Source organism: Pinus tabuliformis, chromosome 3_2 (assembly GCF_031772625.1).
Source record: "Pinus tabuliformis cultivar Carrire ecotype Pingquan chromosome 3_2, CPIR1, whole genome shotgun sequence".
NCBI lineage: Eukaryota > Viridiplantae > Streptophyta > Pinopsida > Pinales > Pinaceae > Pinus > Pinus tabuliformis.
This window is the reverse complement of record NC_142302.1, coordinates 5,097,534-5,110,623: the sequence shown is the minus strand read 5'-3', so window position 1 is coordinate 5,110,623 and position 13,090 is coordinate 5,097,534. Positions and strand designations below refer to the sequence as shown.

The 13,090-nt window shown below is 36.4% G+C and overlaps 2 long non-coding RNA genes across 2 annotated transcripts; both read right to left on the bottom strand.

Annotated features, from left to right (window-relative positions):
• Positions 1 to 2,843: 2,843 nt before the first annotated feature.
• LOC149179530 (uncharacterized) lies at positions 2,844 to 3,309 on the bottom strand. The gene is made up of 3 exons (XR_016257389.1): positions 3,252 to 3,309; positions 3,085 to 3,162; positions 2,844 to 2,961 (listed from the first exon to the last, which is right to left on the bottom strand). It is a non-coding gene; the product is annotated as an uncharacterized LOC149179530 (long non-coding RNA).
• A 7,180-nt stretch (positions 3,310 to 10,489) lies between these two features.
• Positions 10,490 to 11,030, bottom strand: LOC149179529 (uncharacterized). Its single transcript, XR_016257388.1, has 3 exons — positions 10,898 to 11,030; positions 10,731 to 10,808; positions 10,490 to 10,607 (listed from the first exon to the last, which is right to left on the bottom strand). It is a non-coding gene; the product is annotated as an uncharacterized LOC149179529 (long non-coding RNA).
• Between the last annotated feature and the right edge of the window lie 2,060 nt (positions 11,031 to 13,090).

Genomic DNA, 13,090 nt, shown 5'->3' with positions numbered 1-13,090 from the left:
CCCATGGATGATTTTGATTCCAGCTCAGATGAAGAGGAAGGGGATGCAAAAGGAATGGACGCAAAGCTGGCACAGGATCCACCCTCGACTGGTCCTGAGGAATCTACTGTCCCCCCAAACTCACAGAAAAGACTCATGAGTCCTCTCCCTCATATTCAGAGAAGGATACATCTCCGTCAACCCAGCTCAGTTTGCAAATCATGCCAGCTCAGCAGAGTCATCTTGATTGGGTCAAAGTTGGTAAAAAGAAAGGAAAAAAATGTCGAATAGTTGAGCTCAGTTTGCAAATCATGCCAGCTCAACAGAGTCATCTTGATTGGGTCAAAGTTGGTAAAAAGAAAGGAAAAAAATGTCGAATAGTTGATTCTACCCACGTTGGGTAGAATCCTTTATTATGCTCTTGTTACTCTGTTCTTCTTGTTACTTCTTGCTTAGCAGTGCTCTCTTCTTGTTTTCTCCTAGGGGTCGAGGTGGATAGTCTATCCTTTTCAGCTACCCATTTTCTTGCTTCTCTTGGTTGTAACTTCATATTGTACCATACGTCCTCTTAATAGAGTTAGTTTTTATTGAGAAAAAAAAATAATTCAGCCCATGGTATTTGGCCCATAGGCTTCACCTAAATATAAGGTGGCTTATGGAGTAAATATAAAAAATGTTTAATTTATTTACCATACCTCTCGTTTATTTATATTTTTATTAATTTACCATACTTTTTTATAAATATGGTATTTGGCCCATAGGATTCAGTTAAATAAAACCTCTTTTTTGAGCCTTCTTAAATAGAAAGAGAGTTATGAACTAAATATAGAAATAGGTTTTATTTATTTACCATACCTATAGTTTATTTATATTTTTATTTATTTACCATACCTTTGAAGTATAAAAAGAGGTTTTATTTATTTACCATACCTCCACTGTAATATACCTATTGTGATTAACCCCACGTAAGGTAATTTTAAATTACCAATCAGTTAATCAAACCTGCGTAAAAGTAATTTTAAATTACATATCAGTTAGAACTAATTCTTGGCATTGGTTAAATGGATCAGGGAGCACCCTAACAGGGGAGAGAAGGTGGATGGAGAAAGGTGTGCTGTAGTGACAGACAGAAAGGAGAAACAAGAGAAAATAAACATACCTGGTTTTGAACTAAGTCTGGTAAAGACCAGATAGTCAAGACACTAGGTGCTGTCTTACTGAGGATTGGGATCCGGTAAGAGTAAGCTCGGGGGGAGACTCAGGTCCCGAAGGACAAGTCTCAAGGATGGGCGGTTAATGAGCTTAACACAGGAAATTGCAGGAGGCTTGCTACAAGAAATACATTACGCACGGTGACCAGGTAAGTACCGGAACCTACTATACCTGTAGTGGTTTTTATCAGAACGGTAGATTAAATATTTGCTGTTGCCGATATTAGGCTATTAGACCAGAACACTTGCAAACCTCTGTTACTCTTATCATGTAAAGATTGAACGAACAGTAGAATTTGTACCTTGGCTATAAGACCTAATATTTGGGAATTTAAAGTGATATTTAGAAACTAGGGCCTTATGTCAAATGGTGTATTATTCGTAGAACAGTAGAGCTATAATGCCATCGATAGGGGTTTCTGGAAATGTATCCTGTCCCTGTGGAAGTTAGGCCAGGCAAGGATCTAAATAACAACAAACAGTGGAAGTTCTGCAGTAGTATGGTTACTCTAACCTGTTTTTTTTAAAGAAAAGAATAAACCATTACTTCCTGAGTAACTGATAATCTCAAGACTGAGTATGTCGACCTCGTACTGTAAAACAAACAGGCAGAAGATAGAGAGTCGTGATATCAAACTTTAAGTCGGGGTTTCAAGCAGAAGTCTGGAACGAATAACCGAGTCGGTATTGAACGGATTCGTGCTCAGTAGAAAGAGAAGAACGTAAACCAATAAACCAAGAGTTAAAATACATCAGCGCCGTAACCGGCATAGCCATCAGTGACCTGTATTCTCTTCGAAACCCTCATGCAGAGGCTCGAAGACTATCACAGAAGCATAGTATATATTTTCCTCGCATCGTAACCCTGAGCCAAAAGGTTCGGGTTCGATTTCAAAAGATGCAATGCATGCGAGAGCATTCCGCTCTGTTCCTTGTAGAAATAGATAAGATCAAACAAACAACACTTATATACATATATGGACTTTAAATGAAAGCATTGAACAGAACAGTAAACAACGTAAATGATAAACCCTCGTGATGCCGAGTGGAAATCACTCCATAATAACAACGATAGTCCTGTTCTAAGAGCAGTAAGGGCGTGAGATAAGTCTTATTGTGACAAACAAATGTTATATATATAGATAAAACCCTGACATTCATATGTAATCTGTAGAACCAACTATATATACATTTCATATGGAACAATTTCGGATTGGTAAAAATAGAAACAACCATAACTTATGCGTTGAAAGTAGATGGTCCGAGCAGTTGAATATCCGCAGAAATTCAAGCCGAGATTGACCATGCATCCATCGAATCGAATGCAGGTGAAATCTCTTATGGCGTTCCAAGACTGAATGGAAATAAGCAAATGCACAACAGAGTACTGATCTGAGTAATCCATGGACAAGATAAATGCATATCATGACGAGAAAATCATATTACATAAACAAGAAATATATGAGATATGTTCTTCAAAGTATTGTACAAAATATGGTAGTCATTAACTGTAATATAATCATGCCGCATTTTAACAAAGGGCCGCCATCCCATAATGGGTCCAGAGCTAGGTACATATGCGGAGAAATTATAAAGTATATTAACCTAAGCTGAAAGCTCAATAACATAAAAGAAACCAGGCTCAGGTAGCCATTTACATAGCGGCCGAGTAGTACAGTCTCATGAACTAGAGACTGACCCTCCTCTGGTCCGCGGTAATTAAACAAAGGGATTTAACCCAGCAGTCATAAAGAAACTGGTTCTCCGTCATCTGCACCAACCATGAAGAGGTAGGGTTGGAAACTCAGAATCGCTCGGAGATTAACCTACGGCAGAAGACAAATACTGTTTAACCATAAGATACACCGGGTGTAGGAGAAGATTCATTATGCACCTGTGAAGAGTTTCGACCGGTTAACATCTGATTGAATGTGCATACCGCCGATAAGCTCCAAAGGCCGCCATTCATAACCTGTCAAAGAGGGAAGCTCAGTAATTATCGTTCCTTAAGATTAAATATAGGAAACTTTGTAATCTTTATCAAACAGTTAGAGATCTTACCGAACCGGCGAGGTAACTTGTATCCCTGGAACGATGGCGCCATGGCAGTGATACATGCTGAAGGAATTGTAACAGAGTCGAGGGTTTGACTTGCAGCAGTGACAGTATGGCGCGGAGGCAATGAGACGCCGAGCAAAACCAAAGGAAATCGCGAAGTATCCGGAGGAATTCGCTTTATAAACGCATCAAGCCAACCTAGGAGACGTGGAGCTATTTCCTCCATTGATCTCTGGCAACGTTTGCCCACCGTTGAGCAATGCGGGAATACCAAAGAGGAGAAGCGGGAAAGTTCCCAACACGGGAAGCCATACCCCGATCACGTGAACGGGTCAGTCCACTTAAATGTCAAGTCCAGGTGTTATGAGATGGCTTTGCCAGCTCTTACATTCAGCACGGAATCGAAAACACGTAGTTGCGTAGTATTAAATTATTCGCAGCAAAATATTAAGGCGCGGATGTTTCATAACAATGTTAATCTGAACAGCCTTTATTAAATCAAACCATTGACATATGTTATGGTAAAGTGTTTCAGCAAATCATATCGACTATGTGTACAATTATATGTATATAGTTGGTGTTATTACCGTAACCAAGAATTTTTTTTATATTACCTAAAGTTAAAATGGGTAGAGATGTGACAATTGGTATCAGAGCTAAAGGTTGCAATACTGGCGCCTTTGGGAATTGGTAAGCGGAAAGGATATTGAAGTACGCCATCAGTAGGCATTAACTCAGGTATGAGTTTAATCATTCGTATATTCATTTATGTCGTACACTACTTTTGGCATGACAGGTGTGATTCATGTTTATAACTTCTTTGAAAAGTAGGTGATAAGTTGTTGCATAACTACGTTCATAACGTTGGATTCCTGATGAGGATAAAAGACAATGAAACTTTTGTCGCACTTAAGAACAATATTGAACACTCATTGAGGAAGTGACGATCAACTACCAACTTTTGATTTGCACATATGGCAATAACAACAATGCATATATTGAACTAGATTGAAATTACAATGAACGAAACTTAATAGGCCAATGCATGAATATAAATCAGGGGGAACATCCTTGAATAGGATGAAAAAATTGTTTTAAAAAAAAAAGACATTAGAAGAACCCCTTTAGATATTGGAAAAAAAAAACATGCAATGGGTCAAACAGCGAGACTTGAGTGTCATAACTAACTTTTGATTTAGCCTTGTCATGGATACATGAAGGTGATTGGTAGTTGAGATTGGTTAGTGTTGTATGACTAACCCATAGAACTTATATGCATTAATTGAATTGGACTAAGATTGCTACAATTCGTAAACAAGTAAAGTTGATTGATGTCACATGCATGGAATGTGTGTGTGAAGATTCTTACTCTCTCTGTGCTATAGTCCTAGTTGTTTTTGAGAAGAGTCTTAATTTTATTCACCATGAGAATGCATGATGAATAGTATATGCTTATGTCCTAATAGTTTTAATGATGATTACCTTCTAATTGACTGAAATCCATTAGCATGGTATGTGCTGATGTTAATCATTACTTGTTGGGAGACAAAAACCATTGGAGCCTCGATTAAATGATGGTTGAATTTATCTCTACTATGGGAATGATGGATTTCTTATGCATGTTGCATTCCAGTGTGAAGTTAAGGGTAGAGGCATGTTCAGTGGGTAACATTTCTAGGACCCATTCATGGTATAATTACATGTGATAATTATTCATAAATAGACTACCTGTGTTAATACAGTTGTCAGTAAACTCTAATTACCTTCCCCAACCATAGATGCTTCCAAAGGAAAAGGAAGCAAGGAGAAGGAAGAAGACCGTGCTGTAGGGACAGACGGAGATGGGAAAAAGAAATCACTAAGTCTGGTGATGACCAGATAAAGCAAGCTTTGAGTGTTAGAATCTTGCGGAAGACTCTAAGTCTTGGGATGACTAGATAAGCGCTCGATGTGCATGTGAGTATTCCTTTGACCATGCTTAAGGAGTTGGAAAATGATAACTATAGAGTGTTGATGTTAATGATTTTCATAATGTCTCCTTGAACTCATTATTCTGAAATGGTCACATAGTAGTGTTATGATAGTTGTTGCATCTAGCATCAAGTGGTAACTCTGGTGCATGTGTGACACTTACGAGATTATGCTTCTAATTGCATAAGTAGAGAAATTGCTTCCGGTAGGGGTGGTTTAACTTGTTAAGTTATACATGTTGATCCAAGGATAAGATAAGTGTCTTGTTCACTTACTTGAAGAACACGTATGAATGTTTTATATGATTTCTTAGTAGAGAAAGTATTTGAATGCATGCAATAAAAGAATGGTTCTTTTATAGATTTTCTTGGTAAAGAAAATGTGTTAAGGCATGCAGTTAAAGATTGATTATCTTGTATGTTTTCTTGGTAAAGAAAATAGGTAGTTCCTATTAGAAAGACTCCACGTGAGTCTTGTGTGTGAAATGCTTGTCTCTGGTCTATAAAATCCTTGTTAAATATAGCCAAGTATCTTCTTGAGAAAGAGGATGAGGTATATAAATGTCCTGAGAACATAGCATGGAAGGTGGCCAAGCTTGCTTGAATTAAAATATGTATCTTTATTTGATAAAAGCTTCTTGAAATATATATATATATATATATATATATATGCTAATTGCATTATGATTCTAGTTAGTCTCTAAGTTCTAGTGAAATGATTATGCATTACATGCATGATAAAAGATAACTAAGGATGTGCTTCTAGGCGCATAGATATTTATCCCTAATTTCTTGAGGAGAGAGTATATTACATATATACATAAATATAGTCTCATCCTAAGAGTATGCATACTTCATGTATGAAGATAAAGGATTTTATGAGAGTTCTTGAAAATGGAATAGAGGTTCTTTCCTTTAAAGACACATTAGAATAGTGTTCATACAAGAACCAAAATCCTTACTTGTTTCATGAAAAGAACTATGTGCATTAAAGTAAAGTAATTGTGTTAGGAGAACACATGTTGCATATTGGTAGCTATTTTGACTTTGGAATTATGAGACTGTGCGTACTTAGAGAAAGTGGTCATGATAGTTTCCTTGAAAATAATAATCTCTTGGAGAGATTGTCTTGTTGGAAGAGCTGTGTTGATTGCTTGATTTGATGCATAAAGGATAAGTAAACCTTGTTTTTGTATCTTGGTTTTTATGCCGAAAGATAGACATCTTTAATAATTTCTTGAAAGGGAATCTTGCGAAATCCTCACATCGGAAGATAGAGAAATGAGGATTAAAATGACTTCCTTAAGAAAGAGGTATGTGGTTTGTCGTATGAAATGATGGTGGTCTTCTAGTGAAGGGAATAAGTGTTGCATACATTAAAGAAGGGCTTATATGATAAGCAATAGTATGCACAAAGATTAGTCATTGTGACATAAGAGTTATGTTCTTGTATGTTAGAGAAATTATGTTTAATTACACTAACGATGCATGACTAAAGCTAGCCATAGTAAAGGTAAGATAATACTCCGTTAATGATGATTTGAATTGGAACAACAGACTATGGCAAAATTGGGAATGTTGAGGGTATTAACTCAACTGTTGTTGACATTTATACATTAATGAGTATTTGCATATGTTTTTATACATGACAATATTGTATGCATGAACATTCTGGGAAATGGAATACGTGTTAACTGATGCATATTTATAACTAACGTTGCTGATGGGATTAAGTAGTGGTAGCTTAATGGCAACAAGAAAACTCATCACATAAATTGCTGCAATGTGAAATGCAGTTATAAATGAGAAAGAATGATGTTATATGATATGCATGAATTATGTTATTTGGAAAATTTGCATGCATACAACGTGGATGATGGATATGTTTCCCATCAAACTTGATGTTGTGGACCCATGTTGAGGGTTAAGTGTAGATGCATGGTATACATGCATGTTTGTTGTGCTAATGATAATGTTCATATGGTTCATTGTGTAAATTACTTTGAGAAAGAGTAATAAAAGAGAAATTTAACATGCCAGACAGTTGCGGATAGTTGGGTTGATGACAGTTACCTGCCTGGACGGGTTGATGGTACTTGTCTGCCTGGATTGTGGAAGGCTGGAATGCCTTGGGTTGATGACAGTTACCTGCCCGGAGGGGTTGATGGTACTTGTCTGCCCGGATTGTGAAAGGCTGGAATGCCTTGGGTTGATGGCAATTACCTGCCCGGAGGGGTTGATGGTACTTGTTTGCCCGGAGTTGGGTTGATGGCAGCTACCTGCCCGGAGGGGTTGATGGTACTTGTCTGCCCAGATTTACTCTCCCTGGAATTTTTGAGCTGGTTGGCCAGTGGAATTCCATGTTAGACCTGGTAAGGTCTCTATCAAAGAAACTGTCTGGATGTGAAAATGACTCGATTTGGTTGTGAGAACCAGTTTCCATGGGTTGGGAATTCTTTAGTCCATTGTGGACTCATGGCTAAAGGAATTAACTAATCAGCTATATGTTATGTTAAAAATGAATTTTACATATAGTTGTGTAAAATATGTTATGCACATTTAATAAGAAATGAGCTTAGTGCTCAATAAAGAATAAATGGAAATGTTAATTCCTTTATTGTGTTACTAATGTTGTGAACATCTTAGTGGGAGCTAAGACAATTCTTGCTTGATGCAGTGATTGACTGTTTTGATGATTAGAGAGCTAGGTGCTCTTTTGGTACTTCTTGAAGTACTTTACGGATGTCTTTAGTGAGAATTCGTTCAGTGTGCACGTGAGCAGTGATTTATCATTTGATGATTAGTGTTAGTGCTCTTTAAGTACTTGTAAAAGAACTGTGATTTAGAAAGCATCTAACATTGCACAATTGATTGCTAGTCAAAAGTGTCTCATTTGACTCAAAATATAGTGACTAATGTGGTTGAATTTGTTAGTCATATATTGCAGGAACTACTTACCATGGAAGGTTGAAGAATTGTCCAACCTCTATTAACTGGCTTACATGAAAGTATTCATGATTTTCAAGCATAAGATGGTAAGTTATGGTAAGTTGACACAGAGAATTGTTTATTATGAATGAATAAGGGCCAGGTGGTGGTGATTAGAAGTTGCATATTTTTGCAATTACGAATGATTATGACTATTGATGCTTATAACTAATGATATTTCTTAAGACTATATCATTACTATTTTGGTTGTCGTCTTTTCTTGGAATGAAATCATTGATTTCAAAGAGAAAGGATCACACTTTGTGTGGATTGGATGGTAATAGCACGAGTAAAATATCAAGTTCCGACGAAAGATGAACACCGAGGACGGTGTTCCTGTTAAGGGGGGGAGTATGTAATATACCTATTGTGATTAACCCCACGTAAGGTAATTTTAAATTACCAATCAGTTAATCAAACCTGCGTAAAAGTAATTTTAAATTACATATCAGTTACAACTAATTCTTGGCATTGGTTAAATGGATCAGGGAGCACCCTAACAGGGGAGAGAAGGTGGATGGAGAAAGGTGTGCTGTAGTGACAGACAGAAAGGAGAAACAAGAGAAAATAAACATACCTGGTTTTGAACTAAGTTTGGTAAAGACCAGATAGTCAAGACACTAGGTGCTGTCTTACTGAGGATTGGGATCCGGTAAGAGTAAGCTCGGGGGGAGACTCAGGTCCCGAAGGACAAGTCTCAAGGATGGGCGGTTAATGAGCTTAACACAGGAAATTGCAGGAGGCTTGCTACAAGAAATACATTACGCACGGTGACCAGGTAAGTACCGGAACCTACTATACCTGTAGTGGTTTTTATCAGAATGGTAGATTAAATATTTTCTGTTGCCGATATTAGGCTATTAGACCAGAACACTTGCAAACCTCTATTACTCTTATCATGTAAAGATTGAACGAACAGTAGAATTTTTACCTTGGCTATAAGACCTAATATTTGGGAATTTAAAGTGATATTTAGAAACTAGGGCCTTATGTCAAATGGTGTATTATTCGTAGAACAGTAGAGCTATAATGCCATCGATAGGGGTTTCTGGAAATGTATCCTGTCCCTGTGGAAGTTAGGCCAGGCAAGGGATCTAAATAACAACGAACAGTGGAAGTTCTGCGGTAGTATGGTTACTCTAACCTATTTTTTTTAAAGAAAAGAATAAACCATTACTTCCTGAGTAACTGATAATCTCAAGACTGAGTATGTCGACCTCGTACTGTAAAACAAACAGGCAGAAGATAGAGAGCCGTGATATCAAACTTTAAGTCGGGGTTTCAAGCAGAAGTCTGGAACGAATAACCGAGTCGGTATTGAACGGATTCGTGCTCAGTAGAAAGAGAAGAACGTAAACCAATAAACCAAGAGTTAAAATACATCAGCGCCGTAACCGGCATAGCCATCAGTGACCTGTATTCTCTTCGAAACCCTCATGCAGAGGCTCGAAGACTATCACAGAAGCATAGTATATATTTTCCTCGCATCGTAACCCTGAGCCAAAAGGTTCGGGTTCGATTTCAAAAGATGCAATGCATGCGAGAGCATTCCGCTCTGTTCCTTGTAGAAATAGATAAGATCAAACAAACAGCACTTATATACATATATGGACTTTAAATGAAAGCATTGAACAGAACAGTAAACAACGTAAATGATAAACCCTCGTGATGCCGAGTGGAAATCACTCCATAATAACAACGATAGTCCTGTTCTAAGAGCAGTAAGGGCGTGAGATAAGTCTTACTGTGACAAACAAATGTTATATATATAGATAAAACCCTGACATTCATATGTAATCTGTAGAACCAGCTATATATACATTTCATATGGAACAATTTCGGATTGGTAAAAATAGAAACAACCATAACTTATGCGTTGAAAGTAGATGGTCCGAGCAGTTGAATATCCGCAGAAATTCAAGCCGAGATCGACCATGCATCCATCGAATCGAATGCAGGTGCAATCTCTTATGGCGTTCCAAGACTGAATGGAAATAAGCAAATGCACAACAGAGTACTGATCTGAGTAATCCATGGACAAGATAAATGCATATCATGACGAGAAAATCATATTACATAAACAAGAAATATATGAGATATGTTCTTCAAAGTATTGTACAAAATATGGTAGTCATTAACTGTAATATAATCATGCCGCATTTTAACAAAGGGCCGCCATCCCATAATGGGTCCAGAGCTAGGTACATATGCGGAGAAATTATAAAGTATATTAACCTAAGCTGAAAGCTCAATAACATAAAAGAAACCAGGCTCAGGTAGCCATTTACATAGCGGCCGAGTAGTACAGTCTCATGAACTAGAGACTGACCCTCCTCTGGTCCGCGGTAATTAAACAAAGGGATTTAACCCAGCAGTCATAAAGAAACTGGTTCTCCGTCATCTGCACCAACCATGAAGAGGTAGGGTTGGAAACTCAGAATCGCTCGGAGATTAACCTACGGCATAAGACAAATACTGTTTAACCATAAGATACACCGGGTGTAGGAGAAGATTCATTATGCACCTGTGAAGAGTTTCGACCGGTTAACATCTGATTGAATGTGCATACCGCCGATAAGCTCCAAAGGCCGCCATTCATAACCTGTCAAAGAGGGAAGCTCAGTAATTATCGTTCCTTAAGATTAAATATAGGAAACTTTGTAATCTTTATCAAACAGTTAGAGATCTTACCGAACCGGCGAGGTAACTTGTATCCCTGGAACGATGGCGCCATGGCAGTGATACATGCTGAAGGAATTGTAACAGAGTCGAGGGTTTGACTTGCAGCAGTGACAGTATGGCGCGGAGGCAATGAGACGCCGAGCAAAACCAAAGGAAATCGCGAAGTATCCGGAGGAATTCGCTTTATAAACGCATCAAGCCAACCTAGGAGACGTGGAGCTATTTCCTCCATTGATCTCTAGCAACGTTTGCCCACCGTTGAGCAATGTGGGAATACCAAAGAGGAGAAGCGGGAAAGTTCCCAACACGGGAAGCCATACCCCGATCACGTGAACGGGTCAGTCCACTTAAATGTCAAGTCCAGGTGTTATGAGATGGCTTTGCCAGCTCTTACATTCAGCACGGAATCGAAAACACGTAGTTGCGTAGTATTAAATTATTCGCAGCAAAATATTAAGGCGCGGATGTTTCATAACAATGTTAATCTGAACAGCCTTTATTAAATCAAACCATTGACATATGTTATGGTAAAGTGTTTCAGCAAATCATATCGACTATGTGTACAATTATATGTATATAGTTGGTGTTATTACCGTAACCAAGAAATTTTTTTATATTACCTAAAGTTAAAATGGGTAGAGATGTGACATCCACTTTATTTATATTTTTATTTATTTACACGCTTGCCTGTTCATAAATATAAGGTGACATATGGATTAAATATAAAAAACAAATGTTGTATTTATTTACCATACCTCTTGTTTATTTATATTTTTTTTAATTTACCCTACCTCTTGTTTATTTATATTTCTTTTAATTTACCATACCTCTTTTATAAATATGGTATTTGGCCCATAGGATTCACTTAAATGAAACCTCGTTTTTCAACCTTCTTAAATAGAAAGAGGGTTATGGACTAAATATAAAAAGAGGTTTTATTTATTTACCATACCTTTGGAGTATGTATAAAAAGAGCTTTTATTCATTTACCATACCTCTGATGTATTTATATTTTTTTTTATAACTATCATAAATACATTTTGTTGAAAATTGTAACTCCTAATTTCAAGGGCTAAATTTACTTTTTTTACCCTCTCCCTTAAAATAAAATGGGCTAACCTCCGTACCTAATAAAACCCCTTAATTTAGCCCAAGGGTGAAAATTTGCCCCTAAAATTTTCCGTGCTAAATACCTAGTTTACATTCTACATTCAGGCTCTATAAACCACAATTTATTGTCCTATTTACTCCCCCATAATGTGGTTCTCTTTAAGGAACCTAGCTTCATAAAGTCTATTGTTTGGCTGAACATGCCATACCAATTTTGTAGATCCTATTTCTATGGGGGACAAGGTCGCGGAAGGTCGACTCAGTTCTCATCAACACGAGTATCCATCGTATTGAGCTCATCACTTCTTAATAGAAAATGTGGTTTTAACCACGAGGATTTGAATAATATATGGATTTGAATAATATATGTATAGCTGACATTGAAATATTTATTTATTTATGGTTCATATTCTCCACATTTAAATGTTAACACATGCTTCTTCATATTCGCATTTATAACACATGTATTTATTTTCTTAATAATATAATTTTAAATATTACATGTCAATTCCATATTAAATATTAAATGAATTCTTTCCCAACTTAGAAATAATCTCTTAATGGAATAAGAACTCTCTCTCTCTCTCTATATATATATATATATAGATATGTATATAGATATATATGATCTTTTACTCAATATGTATATTGAAATTTTTGATTTATAACACACACACACACACACATATATATATTTTGTTATTTAAAAGATATACATCAACCCCATATTTAGAATGTAATAAATATTTCACTATAATATTTTTTTATTAATATATTTTTGTTTTAAACATTATATTTCAATTAAACATAAAATTAATTACACATTATTTAATATGAATAATATTAGTTTTACAAGCTGATGGGGTGTAATTCAATTGGGGAATGCCTTGTTATGAAATAATTACTAATCCATGAGGTTCAAAATTATCCAAAACCGACCAACAAAAAAAATTATTTTTACAAGAAATTACATATCTTCTCTATCTTGAAAAAAAATACATATTTACTTCTTACTTGTAATTATTTTATCTCTACGTAAATATAATGTAAAATTAAATGAAAATTAAAATATAATTACAAATTTTTAATATA